The sequence below is a fragment of the Triturus cristatus genome, chromosome 2_1, assembly GCF_964204655.1.
Source record: "Triturus cristatus chromosome 2_1, aTriCri1.1, whole genome shotgun sequence".
In the NCBI taxonomy this organism is placed as follows: Eukaryota; Metazoa; Chordata; class Amphibia; order Caudata; family Salamandridae; genus Triturus; species Triturus cristatus.
In genome coordinates, this window is record NC_140581.1 from 469,421,463 (window position 1) to 469,435,781 (window position 14,319).

A 14,319-nucleotide genomic window follows, 5' to 3' on the forward strand; every position below is an offset into this window, starting at 1 on the left:
AGATCAAAAGTTATACCACAGTAGATACTCATTGTCAGTTGTTGCGATTAGAATTTACTAAAGGTAAAGACCTTCTTCTGGTGAATTATTATAACAATGTTTTTGATGTAACTAGGGACAAAGTTTTAATCCCGCTCGAAAAAGAAATTGAAAGAGTACTTACATCGTCACGCAGACAGACAATTATTCTTTGGGCAGGTGATTTTAACATTCAACCCTGTCGTTTGGCTATGACTAATTCCTGTGGTTTTAGGAAGGAGATTGGTGATGATGACGGGGCTGACCATTTACACTTTCCGCATTGCAGGTATGGCAGAGCACTGAACAAGTTAATGGTAAAACTTGATCTGGATCTTTTAATTTGTTCTAAGAACAAGGCTAACATCACGTGCCCATCTTTTACCGGTAGGAATGCGCAGACAAACATTGATCACATTTTACTCTCCAGTAATATCGAATTTTCAAATTTATGGATTGAGGAGCAAGCCTTAAGTGATCATAACAGCATTTCCATCTCTCTATTATGCTGGGGCAATAAGTATCCCAATGCACCTGATTGCATTGATGATGTAGTCGCTACCCGGATCAATGGTATGAGAGTAAAATGGGCAGGAATTGAACCCCAAAAAATGCATAAAAAGGTAGTAGAGAAGTGTAGGAAGGAGATAGATTATTGCCTTAACGATGAAGTAACCTCTGAGATATTATTGATTAACTTTGTTAACATCAACAGAATCATAGAAGGTTTATTCACTAAAAAAAGTCATGGTAATAGGGAACTAAACTTAGGTTGGTTTGACAAAAATTGTACCAGAACATTACATGACCTAAAAGACGCCCTGAGTAAAACACCACGTGACAATCCTTTGATTAAAATTCTGCGGGCCAACTATAAACTGGCACTTTCAAATAGGAAGAACGAACTTAGAGAAGAAGCATGGAATAATCTTAACCTAGCAGCAGACACCAATAATAGTAAATTGTACTGGGCAACTATTAATAGCCCTTTTTTATAGAATGACAGTGTACCGGAAATAACTTCATATGTACATTGTAACGCATGGATTGAACATTTTTCAGAAATTTTTAACCCCGATAGGTGTATTTTAAATCCAACTATTTGTAATGAATTTCAGTGGTTACCATTACCACGGTCAGTAAGCTTAGACGAAGTAAAAGAGGGTTTAATTAACAGTAAAGGAGGTAAAGCGCCTGGCCCTGATGGGGTGCCGGTGGATCTTTATAAAACCGAAATGAATCTCTGGGCCCCAATTTTAGTACGATTTTTTAATGCAGCAGTAGTAGGTAACCTCCCGGAAACATGGGGCCAGTCCATAATCATCCCTCTTTTTAAAAAAGGATCCAAATCTGAGGCATGTAATTACCGCCCAATCTCTTTATTAGATGCATCTATCAAAGTAATGTGTAGAATTATTCTGAAGAGATTGGACTCATGGGCAGAAGAGAATGGGATTTTATCAAAGGTCCAATACGGTTTTAGGAAAGGTTTGGGGACATTAGAACAGTGTATTAATCTTGACCTCCTTGTTAATAAATACACTGTTGCTAAGGAGGGCAATTTGTATTTTTGTTTTGCTGACCTAAGCAGTGCCTTTGATCTCGTGGATCACGCCATTTTATGGCGTGTCTTACTTGAATTAGGGGCACCCAATGAAATTGTACATTTTTTAGCTAGGCTGTATGCAAAATTAACTTGTAAAGTACGTTTTGGTCCTGCTGGCGAATGCACTCCTTTTTTAAAAGTTACCAGAGGCATTCGCCAGGGATGTGTCTTGGCTCCACTTTTATTTTCACTATTTATTAACAAAGTCGACACAACCCTTGGCCAAATTTCTGCTGATGCTCCGCTTATAGATGGGAAAGCAGTGCCAATTTTACTATATGCGGATGATGCCGTTTTAATATCACGTACCCAGATTGGTTTGCAACGATTAATTAATGCATTTTCCTTATTTATTTTAAATAGAAAACTTTTGATAAATAAAACCAAGACTTTTGCTATGATCTGTGGGAAAAAAACTAAATTAGTGGGGTCATCATCATTTTTCATTGACAATGTAAAAATGCAAACGGTTAAAACATTTTGCTATCTTGGTCTAACATTCTCAGGGGACGGTAAATGGACACAGGAATATGACAATATTAGTCTTAAAATGAGTAGGAACACCAATAGCATATTTAGATTCTCATCTAAATTAGGGACGAGACGCATCAGAGATATGATGGCGATTTATAACGCCAGATGTGTTTCATCAGCACTCTATGGAGCGGGCGTATGGGGTCACAAAAGTTTCCCAACGCTGCAGCAAGATGAGAATAGTTTCCTTAAGAAGTTGCTGTGCCTCCCATCCTCAGCCTCAACAGTTTTAATTCATGCTGAAGTGGGAATTGAACACATTTCTGACTTGGCTGCATTACGCCCCTTGACTCTTTGGCGTTCAATTTGGTCAAAGACTGAAACAAAATTTACTCAAGCAATCATTAAGGATTGCTTGAGGCTTGACCATTTAAATCGAATCCCGTGGCTTACATACATCCAATATTGGTACCATCTTTTATTTGGATGTGATATTTTTCTTGAACCTGAGGCCGCAGCTTCAATCCCAAAAAAAGAGTTAAAAGAGAGGTTTTTAACCTACAAGAAGGAGATAAGGGAAAGGTCATCCAGGAAGTTACCAACCGTTATTTTTTATCAGGAGTTAAATTTAAATATTGGGTTCCAGACCTATCTGTCCTCTATTACCCGTAACTCGCATAGATTTGTTTTAACTCGTCTCAGACTGGGAATTGTCCACCATTTAGTGGCGTTTCCGCAAATGAAAAGTGGTACTAATTCGCTTTGCCCATGTGATAATACCTCAAGACAAAGCTGCTGTCATTTTTTATTGTTTTGTAAGTTTTATTATTCCTTGAGGAAATTTTATCTCAAACCTATCTTTTTAAAATATAATGTTCGATCCACAAAAATGGCTATGAAGTTGGTATCATCCCTAGAAGACTCCGATATCTGTTTTTATGTGGCTCTGTATATATTGAAGTGTATAGCTGCTAGGAAAGCAATAATTATCAATTAGGATTATTTTACCCGCTGAGCAGAATGCTTGATGCTGTGTTAATGAGTTAATGTATTTTTGTCTGTATAAACATGACTCATTGGAGTATGAAGGACCCTTTTAGAAGGTCATTATGCATTTAAATATTTGTGGAATATGTAATCTCCTCCAATGTGAGCGGAATTAATTGTTAATCATTAATTATTGTGTTTTGTAATCTACATCACAGCTATGTTGGGTTTTTAGCTTATGATATAATGTATGTATATTGCTTTGCTTATATGGTTATATTTTATAAACCGAATAAAAGCTTTTGAACTTGAACTTGATACATTTGTACAGGAAAAGCTATTGATGGTATACACAGTGACATGTTCCTGCGTGACATAGCTGGTATAATTCACAAAGCATAATATAGCCATCCCAGCAAGTTGTATCAACCCCCTCACCCCACTAAACTACAGCAGTTGAATATTTCATTTAAGAGTCCCTGTCGCACACCATCCTTGACATATCTGCATGGTTCAGCAAGCATGTACTGAGTGGTCCCCAAACCTCCCTGGGGCAGGATGTCAGGGACAGCATGGAAGAGTACACCTCTGACAACTTGTTAACTATTAAAAAGTCTTTGAGCCAATCCTCGAAGCGAGGAGGATCCTCCACTTCCCAACATCATGGACACTTTCTGCTCACTCACCAGCATAGCTAATGCCCACCAACCTCCGATATGATTTTGCAATGGTCTTCACATATCCCAGGAGGTGAACTCCTGTCTTCAATTACTTGCAAATAGTAAGAGTTGACTGAAGGGCAATGCCACGGCAGATGTATAAAATCTGCATCCAGGGTGGAACAGTGTCAGCTGCATGAGTGGTCACACATTCCGAATCGGAGCATATTAGCAGGAGTATAGTATACTCTATATTTAAAGTCTATAAACCTTTGTCTTCTAATCGGACAAAAGGGATTTTATTTTCTGGAAACAGTACACCCAGTGACCTTCCATGATCTGATATCCTAGGTCTTGTGACCATCTGTGTTTACCCGAGTCGGTCTCTTACACCAAAGGCCAGGTCTGAAGTAATAGGAAAAAATAGCAGAGAAGGAATGGCAAAATCGGTGGGTATTTTGACCAAGGATTTCCTGAATTTTAAATGTGCCTCTAGCTCTGAGGATACCATTGATGAAATTGTTCAGCCCTTGGCAGGTAAACATTTTTTACAATTCCGGTATAAGACCTTACCTACTAAATTCTTTTGTAACCAGTGACGTTGTAATGCTTTTACGGACGATCTCCATCTTGCAAAGCCAGTTCGGAATCTTTCGTGCATCTGCTATTTTTTTGTCCCATTTATAAGATCTTGAGGGGAAAGTGGATAATTCCATTGTGCACATTGGTTGGTCCTGGCCATTACCTTTAGGTGATGAGAATTTGTCTTGTCCTGTGCACTTTTTAAGATCCTCGTGATCGAAATAAACTTATATATATCTGATATGATATGGTATGTGCCCTACACCCATTTCGCTCATCACTGTCTTATACATTAAGGGTATTAATGTAATTGGGCAAGGATTTGACAAGATAAAAGCAAGGAGCTCCAGGAAGATGAGTCAGCATTGATGTGAACAAGGTCCTTGATGCACACTTCAGTCTCTAGGAAGTGAGCATATCTTATACAGTACTTGGCTTACCATCTTGAGTCTCAGAAAGGCCTTCATTTTCCTTGGAATAGTTTGAATTCCACTGCATTGCTTAGGACAACCACCATCCTTTTTCCTGATTTCCTTGTCCTGTCTCCAAGTTGCGGCTACCTTCTTATTTTTGAAGTGTTGCTTTTCCTTTCCCTTACTGTTGCTCTTAGACTTGTCCCTTTTAAGGTCTCTCAGATATGTGGACACTTTTAAGTGGATCATCCTTTCAACCCCCACAGTCCTGCAGAAAGTGAAAAAAAAATCTCATCAGCAGACTGATATCTCTGGGACTCTAATATCCTTTCTATCTCTGAACCCCTTGATCCTTCTGATATTAACCTTACGAAATCCTGTTTTTGTTTTGGGGCCAGCCCATTTTGATCTCTGTGTATCCTTTTTCTTATTTTTGGAATTTGATCATTTTTTCATTTAGATTTTAATTGGGAAATTTGGTGATTTGATCCCTAGATCGTCCCTTCCCACAAAAAATGTTGAGATTATTTTTGCCACCTCTGCTTCTTTCTGAACCTACGAAGTAGCCGCATGCATTTAGAATATGAACCAAATCACTGCATTGATATTTGTGCCACCAAGAGCAATCTCTGTAGCATAATCAAAAAGATCCATAAATGTAATGTCAGGATCTACTGCACGAGAAGCACCATGCTCTTCTGGAATATGTCTAATCATTCCCTACGATGACCTTTTCATAGGAATACCAAAACTGACATTGTTAAGGATTAGATCCCATCCACAATGGAAGGTGCATGTTCTTTATTTAGTGCTTGTCTTATAGTGTGGAAAAAGGGAATATTGCTTCAAATTGATCTGCTTTCCTGGAAAACCAGTTTAAATTTTCATTCTACTTAGTGGGCAATGGCCCATTGTTGCACTGATAGCCTGTGGATTAAGAGTAGGTCCTTTAGCAAGATTAGACTTCTGAGCTGTAACGATTACCTCAGTATCTCGCCATTGCAACACATTACTTAAGCTGCTGATAAATCCCCATCACTTCTCTTAACATTAACTTTATTGTATCTGCATTACAATTCACCATGTACCCCTTACACTGCTTTTAATCATATCAAGGGTACCTGCAGATAAAAAGAAAACCTTTAGGTTTACCCTTAAAAAAAATTATGTTACACCTGGACCTGTCTATCAAAAACATCTCAACCACTCCCTAGAAGGTTAAGTCCACCAGAGTGGCACTGTCTTACTTTTGTGTGCGGAAGTCACCAATGGTGATGCATGCCAGGATAAGTTGTGGGTGAGGCAACTTCAATTTTGTGTTTGAAGGTATCAGGTGACCATTTGTAGCTAATTATACCGATAAACAATTCGCAACACGAGTACCTTTTTGTGATACATGTATTCTGATAGGAGGATGTACTTGGGAATTCTTCTCTGTCTCTCTCCTGGCGATTGCACAAAGAGATAAAACACCTTTAGACGTCTAAGGTTTAGTTTGTGTGCGACAAACGTTGTGGGGTGCCAAGGACCCTTAGTGAACTGTAGCGTTATGGTACCACTTAAAACAGTAGATTTCACTATCCCCATAAATAAACTGTGACTTTTGCTGATAACAGGAAACCTGGCAGGCGTGTCACACCCCTTCCAAAATATGGGTGTTAAGAATCAAACAAAGCTGTCACAGAATGTCTAGTTTCTATAAGTGATATGCAGAAGGGCCACCCTGCATCTCTGAAAGAGGCATATCCAAGCGTTGGCAGTTTATGTTGACTTTGAATCTATTATGCATTATCCTTCTACAAATCATGAGTAAGAACTATCATAAAAATAACCAATACCTGGACAATCGACCATAAGTGAAAACTAAATACACCTCAAACATTTTCAACATATATCCTTAACCTGTTAGAATAATATTCCAAGTTGTCTTTCAGCATTATTTTTTAGTTAACAGCTGCAAAGCCATGTCAAATCTCTCATGTACCTATATGCTTAGCACCTTCAATTTGGATACCCATTTGACATCTTTCAGCAACTGGTCGATCTGGTTTACATGTAGCAACTGACAAGCTCTTTTATACCTTAAATCAAATCAAAGATGGCCAGTGTAAGTGTCAGTGCAACTATACCGAGGGCTACTGGAATTATGTAATCGCGCGGCTGCTGCTTTCTTTTTGCATAATTATGGATCTGCCACATTTGCAACATAATCCATCATCTGCTGCATAATCTGCAGATTTTTTTGATATCTCAAATGGTTCAAAAGTTACTAAAATTGGAGCGACATGTGTTGCCGCATAGTGGCAGGTTCTTTCCGAAGTTTGACTGGTCACTTTTCTCTTGCTTATTACTATGTTTGGGTGTTAAACTGAGGTACAACCTATGCCCAGACAGTGTTAAAAAGTGTAAAAAAGTTGCGAGAGGTAAGCCTGGGAAATGGGTGAAAGTGTGGGGCCCCTGGAACGCCTACCGTGGGGGAATCTGTACCCCGCCGCTGATGCCTGATCCGTCACCGGCCCCGTCTCCTTAGCCTGCTTGTCTTCCTGGTTCTGGGCTCGAGTTCACTTTGTCTCCGTCCCGACCTATCCCCCCCCCCCCTTGATATTCCTGTGTACCGGTAGGGTCCCCCCCCAGGGGAGCACATGCTATTGTTTCCGATTGTGGGTTGCCTTGTGGACTTGTTTTCTTTGTTATTTATATAAAAATGAAACCGTTGTGTGGGGTCCGGATGGTGTGGCTGCCTACGCTTCTTTCAACTCCTGTGATCTCTCTTCTGCCGCAGCGTGTGTTCTACTGTTTGTATTATAGGCTCTTTCTGTCTGCTAGCGGCCGGCCTGAAGGTTGTAGGCCCATCTCTGTATATCTTTTGGATTCTGTAATAAACGGTTTCAAAAAAAAAAAAAAAAAAGTGTAAAAAAAAGTTAAAATAATAAAATAAGGAAGTAATACATCAGAAAATGTGCCAGATTATGCCACATAATTTGCCTTTTCTTGCCGCATAATTTTATCAACCCTGCTACATAATTTGACCTCCTGCCACATGATTCCAGTGGCCCCGACAATACCCCACAGTTATTTCATTAGATCCAAGTATCCTCAATGTGCAGCAACTAGTGGAAAGGCAACCACCCCAGATCCCTTCGCACGTAGGAATAATCCCAGAAGTAACTATTCTTTCAATGTGAGCAGGGATTTAAGTGGGCCGGATCTCACCGGGTCTGAGCACCGGCAATTTTTAGGTCTCGCCTGAGCCAGCGCTTTAGCGCTGCTCTCGCAAGAGCTTTAGTAAACGGGGGGATCTGGAAGTGCAAACAAGTGCTTTCAGGCCTCCAAATACAGTGCATGTGCGCCGGACGAGCGCACCATTTGGCAGCCTGCGTGATCATTTTGCGGCCGCTTTGATGTTCTCAGTGAGCCGCGCGGCCACTGAGAACATCAAAGCGGCCGCGAAAGTGCTCACCATTTGCCAACCTGCGTGCCTCTCTCCCCTACCCCCTCCCTTATCGCACTTCTTTATAGCGCGAGGAGCTGTCTATCCCTAGCGCGCGCTTCAACGTTCCTTCCGAGTGCGACTCGCGGCCGCGCGTCTTCCACCACTCACGGGCTTGTTCTAGTACCCGTGCATATTTTTCTCTGCTCTGTCCCTCTAAGTACCCCCAACCCATCCCTTCTGCGGTCACTGCTGCTGTGTGGAAGGGTATATATGTTTATAAACTGCTACTTTACCAATAATCTAGTCTTAGTAACAGTCGCAATAAACTAACCACCGAGACCTGGACTGAATATAAACTGAATACAACATATTGTCTGTGATCACTAACTGACACTCAGCAGCATCATCACAGGTACAGTGTATGGAACAGCAGCCCATGCTTTCTTCACACATACATGAGGCACACCACATGCAGGAGTTGTGCACGCTTTGTTTGGAGGCAGAACAGGTACAATACACCCAGCTGTGCCAAGAGTCAAACAGAACAGTTTCAGCCCAGCAGATGCAAAATCCTCTCCCAACTCAGAACAAACTTAGAAAGGGTAACAGTCAACGCTTCTCTTACATGAAAATATGCATGTCACTGTCACAGACATCTAGAGTAAAACTGTTAACGATGCAGAGACTCGAATCCCGTTCCCAACGTCCAAAGTCGGCAGCTCCGGAGGTTACTCCAGTCTCTCTCCTGCTAGACATCAGTGTGTTTGGCTGCAACTTTCATATTGTTTTCCGCCCTCGATTAAAGCGAGCTGTCGATGGAAAAGCCTGCTTCCGGGGCTGGCCTTGATTATCCTTCCAGCGCCATGCTGCCAATCTATCTTTTTACCTCCATCCAGGCCTACTCCCCCCGCCGATATCCTGCTGTCCATACTAGGCGCCTTCGTAGCAACATAGCGGTAGCTTAAGTCGAGAGCTCCCGTAGGCGGGAGGGTTCGAGGCTCACCGCAATCCAGGGCAGCTCCCATGTGCGGGGAGCGCCCCCGAGACCACAGAGGCTGCTCTCACCTCCAGGTTGTGCCGTCAGAGACCGCACAGATCGCTCTTGACTTTAAGAAAGCCCCATCGCTGTTAGGAGACCCGCAAATTCACCCCACAAGCCTCTGGTGGTTCGGAGAGTTTGTGAAGGCGGTGCGTTTACTCACAAGGTAATGACTTTCACACACACTGCAACTGCACATTTTTACAGTTTGCGATATCTTTTGTAGCACCAGTCACCTTAACTGGAGTTAATTTCAGCCACAGCTCCTGCCTCCTAGGGGCATAGATATTTAATTCATTCAGGTACCGCCGCCAGCGGCGAGTTGTGTAATGTTGCAATCTTCGCGTTGCGGAGCAATAATTTTCTAGCAGTTTAACTCGCCATCTTTGTTTATGCCACAGCTTCTGCCTTTATTAGGCACAGCTGTTTTGACCATTACGGTTGCAGTGGCTTATTTAAGCAGGACCCACAGAGCCTACTTCTTTTCGTGCACTAGTTTTCACTTTGTGCCCATGTGAATGGCTGGTGCCGAGGCATTTTACTACTCCACTGCCTAGAGGTGATATGGAACGGATTTCTTCGCATGCAGTGATCATTAAAGAGGGGCATCAAATTATTTCCGTCGGGCTGCTAGAGCCACGGCAACGCTGAGCCGAGCTGGTGTGCTGCAACCCGCACCGCCTCAGCTGGCTCAACCCTTGACACTAACCCTTTAACAAGCATTGACATATCCAATAGGTCTCGCCTTTGGGACCTTATAAGTGTTTAGCCATGCAACAGTTGCATAACTAAATACTTATAAGGTCCCAAAAGTGAGACCTATTGGCTATGCCAATGCTTGTTTAAAGGAGGACTCAAAATGGGTCTCTATCGGGCTCTGTTTTGTGCCCTGGCACAGGAGGTCTGTTTTTTTCCGGACTGCGTGACAGCAGGCACATGGCTGTGCGCGTGCTCACACTGCTCACTTCTTACTAGCAGAGACGTTACGGCAGGACGCCATGCCAGGTGAGCGTTGTAGGGGAAGGGAAATCCTTTAAAGAGAGTCATTTTCTCTCTGGATTTCCCTTCTCTGTTTGAAACTCAGGACCAGCAAAATTTTCATGGTGTCACCAGGGCTTTAAGTGGAAGTTTTTTCAATATATTGTTATCGCATATTGCATATTGTTCACCGCCGGTTTCAACAGACTTGTCTGCCCCACGGGTTATCCTTCCATGGGCTAAAAACAGAGACTGGAAGGGGCATCTTTTCGACCTGTGTCCCAAATGAATTGATACCTCTTGCAACGGCAAATGCCTATGGGAACACTTGCACTGCAAAAATACACAAGCGTCATGCTACAACAAGCACTATACACAGATAACTGGGAAAGGAAGTAAGGCGGGCCTGATAACTCTCACTTCTACCTGCATTGGCACTTCTTGTCAGGAGTTATTGTCAAAGGTATTGCACTTCAGCCAGTCTGTTAACACCCATCCACTCCAAGCAAATTGTTTAAGGTCATCTTGGGCCGCATATACACAGCCCAGTATTAGGCCCCTGGGGTTGTCAGTGTCGTGAATTACTAAATCATAGTTCAACCAGACACTCAGTATCATAATAATTTAAATAATCACTGTAGTTGCAAACGTGAGTTTCCCTCAATGGCAGCAACTGCTCACATTGTTAGCAGTAAAGCTGCATGGGAAGTCTGGGTGCAGTCACCACAGATAAAACTGAACAGGCACCAGTCTGGCAGGAAAGGAGGGATGGTGAATGGATTGCCACTTAGCAGTATGACTATTGCGGGGAGGAAAATAGGGGTGATGCGAGGGACACAGGTGGTAGGATGGCAACCCAAGACTTTCAGCTTACGCTGGGTAGGAGGTTCCGTATCACCAACCAGAAGGGTGCCAAGTTGTGAACCCAGTGAATATGTTTAAGAATGTGTGTCCCTGGCATTACTGCGGTGCAGAGCCATTCTCATTTAGAGGTATGCCCAGGTGAAAATTGTGCGCTGCTTAAGGTTCTAATGACCGGTGCGGTTTGTGGTATCTTTTCAAGGGGAAGAGATGTTATCACTTGATCGCTTACAACATAGCACATTCAAGCGGGCGTTGTTTCATTGCAAGTTGCAATGGGAGATTGCCTTATTACACCAGCAGCTGCACACATGGCCAGCAGTATGCAGCCTGGGAAGTCTGGGGGCGAATACCACAGATTAAACGGTAAAGGCAAAATTACTGTACAATAGGAGGGATAATGACAAGTACACAAAGGCTCCCTTGCTTAATGTCACATATTCCAGGGCGGGATAGTCATCAATTGACACTGGGAACATCGGATTCTAATAGTATCACTGGTAATATACACACAACTCCGTGGTCTCGTGGGGTATGTAGTCCCACCCTATAGTGTAGAATGCAACAGAACTGCACATTGCCACTATTTAGAGTGTGATAGATACAACAATTTGATTCCTGCCAAAGCAAATCAAGGTTCTTATGGCCAAATGCCCAACATACAACCGTTCACTCCTGCCTCACTGGATGCAGTCTGTTAACAGAGGTATAGAACGGGACGTCTTGAGCCAGGGTGCGGACAATGCACAGGCAACACAGCAGAAAGTCTGCTGTTAGACAAAGGTGCTTGCAGGCTAGGAGGCCAGGCAATGTAGCAGGGCCAATTCTAAAGATCCCTCTCCCCCAACCGGACTGCCTGAGAATGTGAGTGCAGTGGGATTTGCAATGTTGCAGGTATTTCCCCACCCATACAGGGGCAGAAGCGTACGTGCTGGAAACTGCATAAATGTAGTGGGGACAAGACCCATAGAACATCAAGTGTCACAGCTGGTTAGCAGGTACATGGGCATCTGTGATAGAGCGTTAGTTAAGCAAGTCTGGTAGTAGGCGGAAGTTCTCTCCAAATTGTTGTTGTGACTACTATAGTGTGCGCTAGGCGTAAAACAGTTTTGTTCGCCATGGATTATTACTAGAGAAGGTCTGTGCACATGTCGGGTCAACCTCAACTAAGAGGTGCCTCTGCTCCCAGATCGGGTTACTGGTCGCTTCAGTGATGCGCGAAATGCCCCGTCCACATAGCCAAGTATACAGGCTGGTTGTGGAAGCGGTCCTATAAAAAAGTGTGCTGCGGTTCCATCGAACCAGGTGATAGGGTGCACAAAAGGCTACAAGAGCTGCAACTACCGGGTTCAGGAGGTGGGAGCCACTTCAGCTTGAAGGAAGATAGCGATGTTTAAGAGTAGAGCCCCCTCCTGGGAGGCCATCACATCCTTGCAGGGCATGCGAGGCACTGGTCCATTCCCAGAGAAGCATAAACCGCTCCGTGCGCAAATTCGCAGAGCAAGGGGCTTTGGCTTCATCAGGCATGAGCCATGCCGGGCGAACACCAAAGGTTATTAAGTTGGGGTGCACTTGGCACAGGTGGGCTTGGGTCTGTTCCTACTGGACACAAAGATGGCCCGTAAAGTTGCAGGTGGCAGTGAGAAAGGAACTGTTTTGGTCGGGGGGCTCTTTAGGCGACGGTGGCCGCCTCCAGAGCGGTGGCGGAGTTACAGGGCGATCTGGAAGCATATGGGTACAGAAAGGTTAACTCTGCAAGAGCACAATAGGGGTGCCAGAACCTCGTGTGGAGGGTCCTGGAACAACTACGTCGGCGCCCCGTTATTCCTTCGGGCGGTTGTGGGCCTGAACAACCGGGGGTTTGCCTTGCTACGCTCCGCCCTGAAAGGGGCGTGAGTAATAAGGGACCAATGTGTCACATGATCCAGTAAGGGGATCACCCGTGATCCAGTAAGGGGATCACCCCCCATAAGGGTAGCGCGGATTGGTTTCTCCACAGTGCGTGGCTCATCAGGCGGGCAGGGCAGCATAGGTTTATACAGCTGCCTGCCCTTGGATCGCCCATAAGATAACCCACCATATTGCATACTTTTGTATGGAATAACCTGCAGCAATATTTTCCCAAACAAAAGTTGTGTTGTGTATTTATTTATGCATGCATACTCTGTTGTGGTAAGGGTGGGGCCTGGTGCCATAATGGGACTAATGGCTGTGCGAGTGCTCACTCTGCTCACTTCTTACTAGCAGAGACGTTAGGGCAGGACGCCATGCCAGGTGAGCGTTGTAGGGGAAGGGAAATCCTTTAAAGAGAGTAATTTTCTCTCTGGATTTCCCTTCTCTGTTTGAAACTCAGGACCAGCAACATTTCGTGGTGTCACCAGGGCTTTAAGTGGAAGTTTTTTCAATATTATATACAAGCCATAGTTGCTGACTTGTTGTAGGTATGATGTTACTTGTTGCATCCTTTATCTGGATGCAGTGACAAACAGCAAAATACACGTCGGGCAGCACACCGTGCTAAACACAGATTTTTAGCTTACATGTTTTTAAGCCACACCCTTAAATCACATTGGCCACGCCCCTTTGAGAGACCCCCTCCGTTTTTCATCCCACTTAAAGCCCCGACTGTGAGCACTATTGAGGAACACACGGCGAGTCTGTCGTTTTTTATGCGTTTTTATATAGCGCGGACTTTACCCGAAGGTGTCAGAGGGCTTCACAATAGGAACAGTACTGATACATGAGGAGAAAATTACAAGGGAGCCCATAAGCTGTTCTTTGTTTTCTTTGATTTGGCAAAACGCTTCTAGCCAACTCGTGTTTGGTAAGGCTCTTTCCTTCTCCTTCGTATCAGAGTGGCAGGTATGGGGGCTGAGGGGGTTTATTTTGACGATACTTTATATCTTGGCCCACACGATGGCCATCTCCTGTCTAATTGACAAGGTGTCGACATGAATTTAACCCTGAAGAAGTTTTGGTGAAAAGGCTTTACAAAACGCTCTCATCCCTTTCTTGTCTCATGGAGCCAGCAGTCGATACAGCATTTTGCAACACATGAATGAAAACAATTCTCCTAATAGTTTTTAGGAAGCACACAGAAGCCAACGTTCTAGTATATTTTAAATTCCACCAGCGTCTTACTGCCACAAGGTCAACCGGAAACCACAATACAGCCTGCAGAAAGTGGAAACATCCTCTTTCAGCTAAAGCAATGTAGGAAGGAAGAATACGCGAAAGATTAGGCAACAGACTGATAGCTACAAAAAACT

General features: G+C 43.6%; 2 protein-coding genes across 8 annotated transcripts in view; one reads left to right on the top strand and one right to left on the bottom strand.

Annotated features, from left to right (window-relative positions):
- POLK (DNA polymerase kappa) overlaps positions 1-14,319 on the bottom strand; it is a 1,025,073-nt gene that overhangs the window by 392,409 nt on the left and 618,345 nt on the right. The window lies entirely within an intron of this gene.
- LOC146865493 (uncharacterized) overlaps positions 1-14,319 on the top strand; it is a 117,459-nt gene that overhangs the window by 18,886 nt on the left and 84,254 nt on the right. The window lies entirely within an intron of this gene.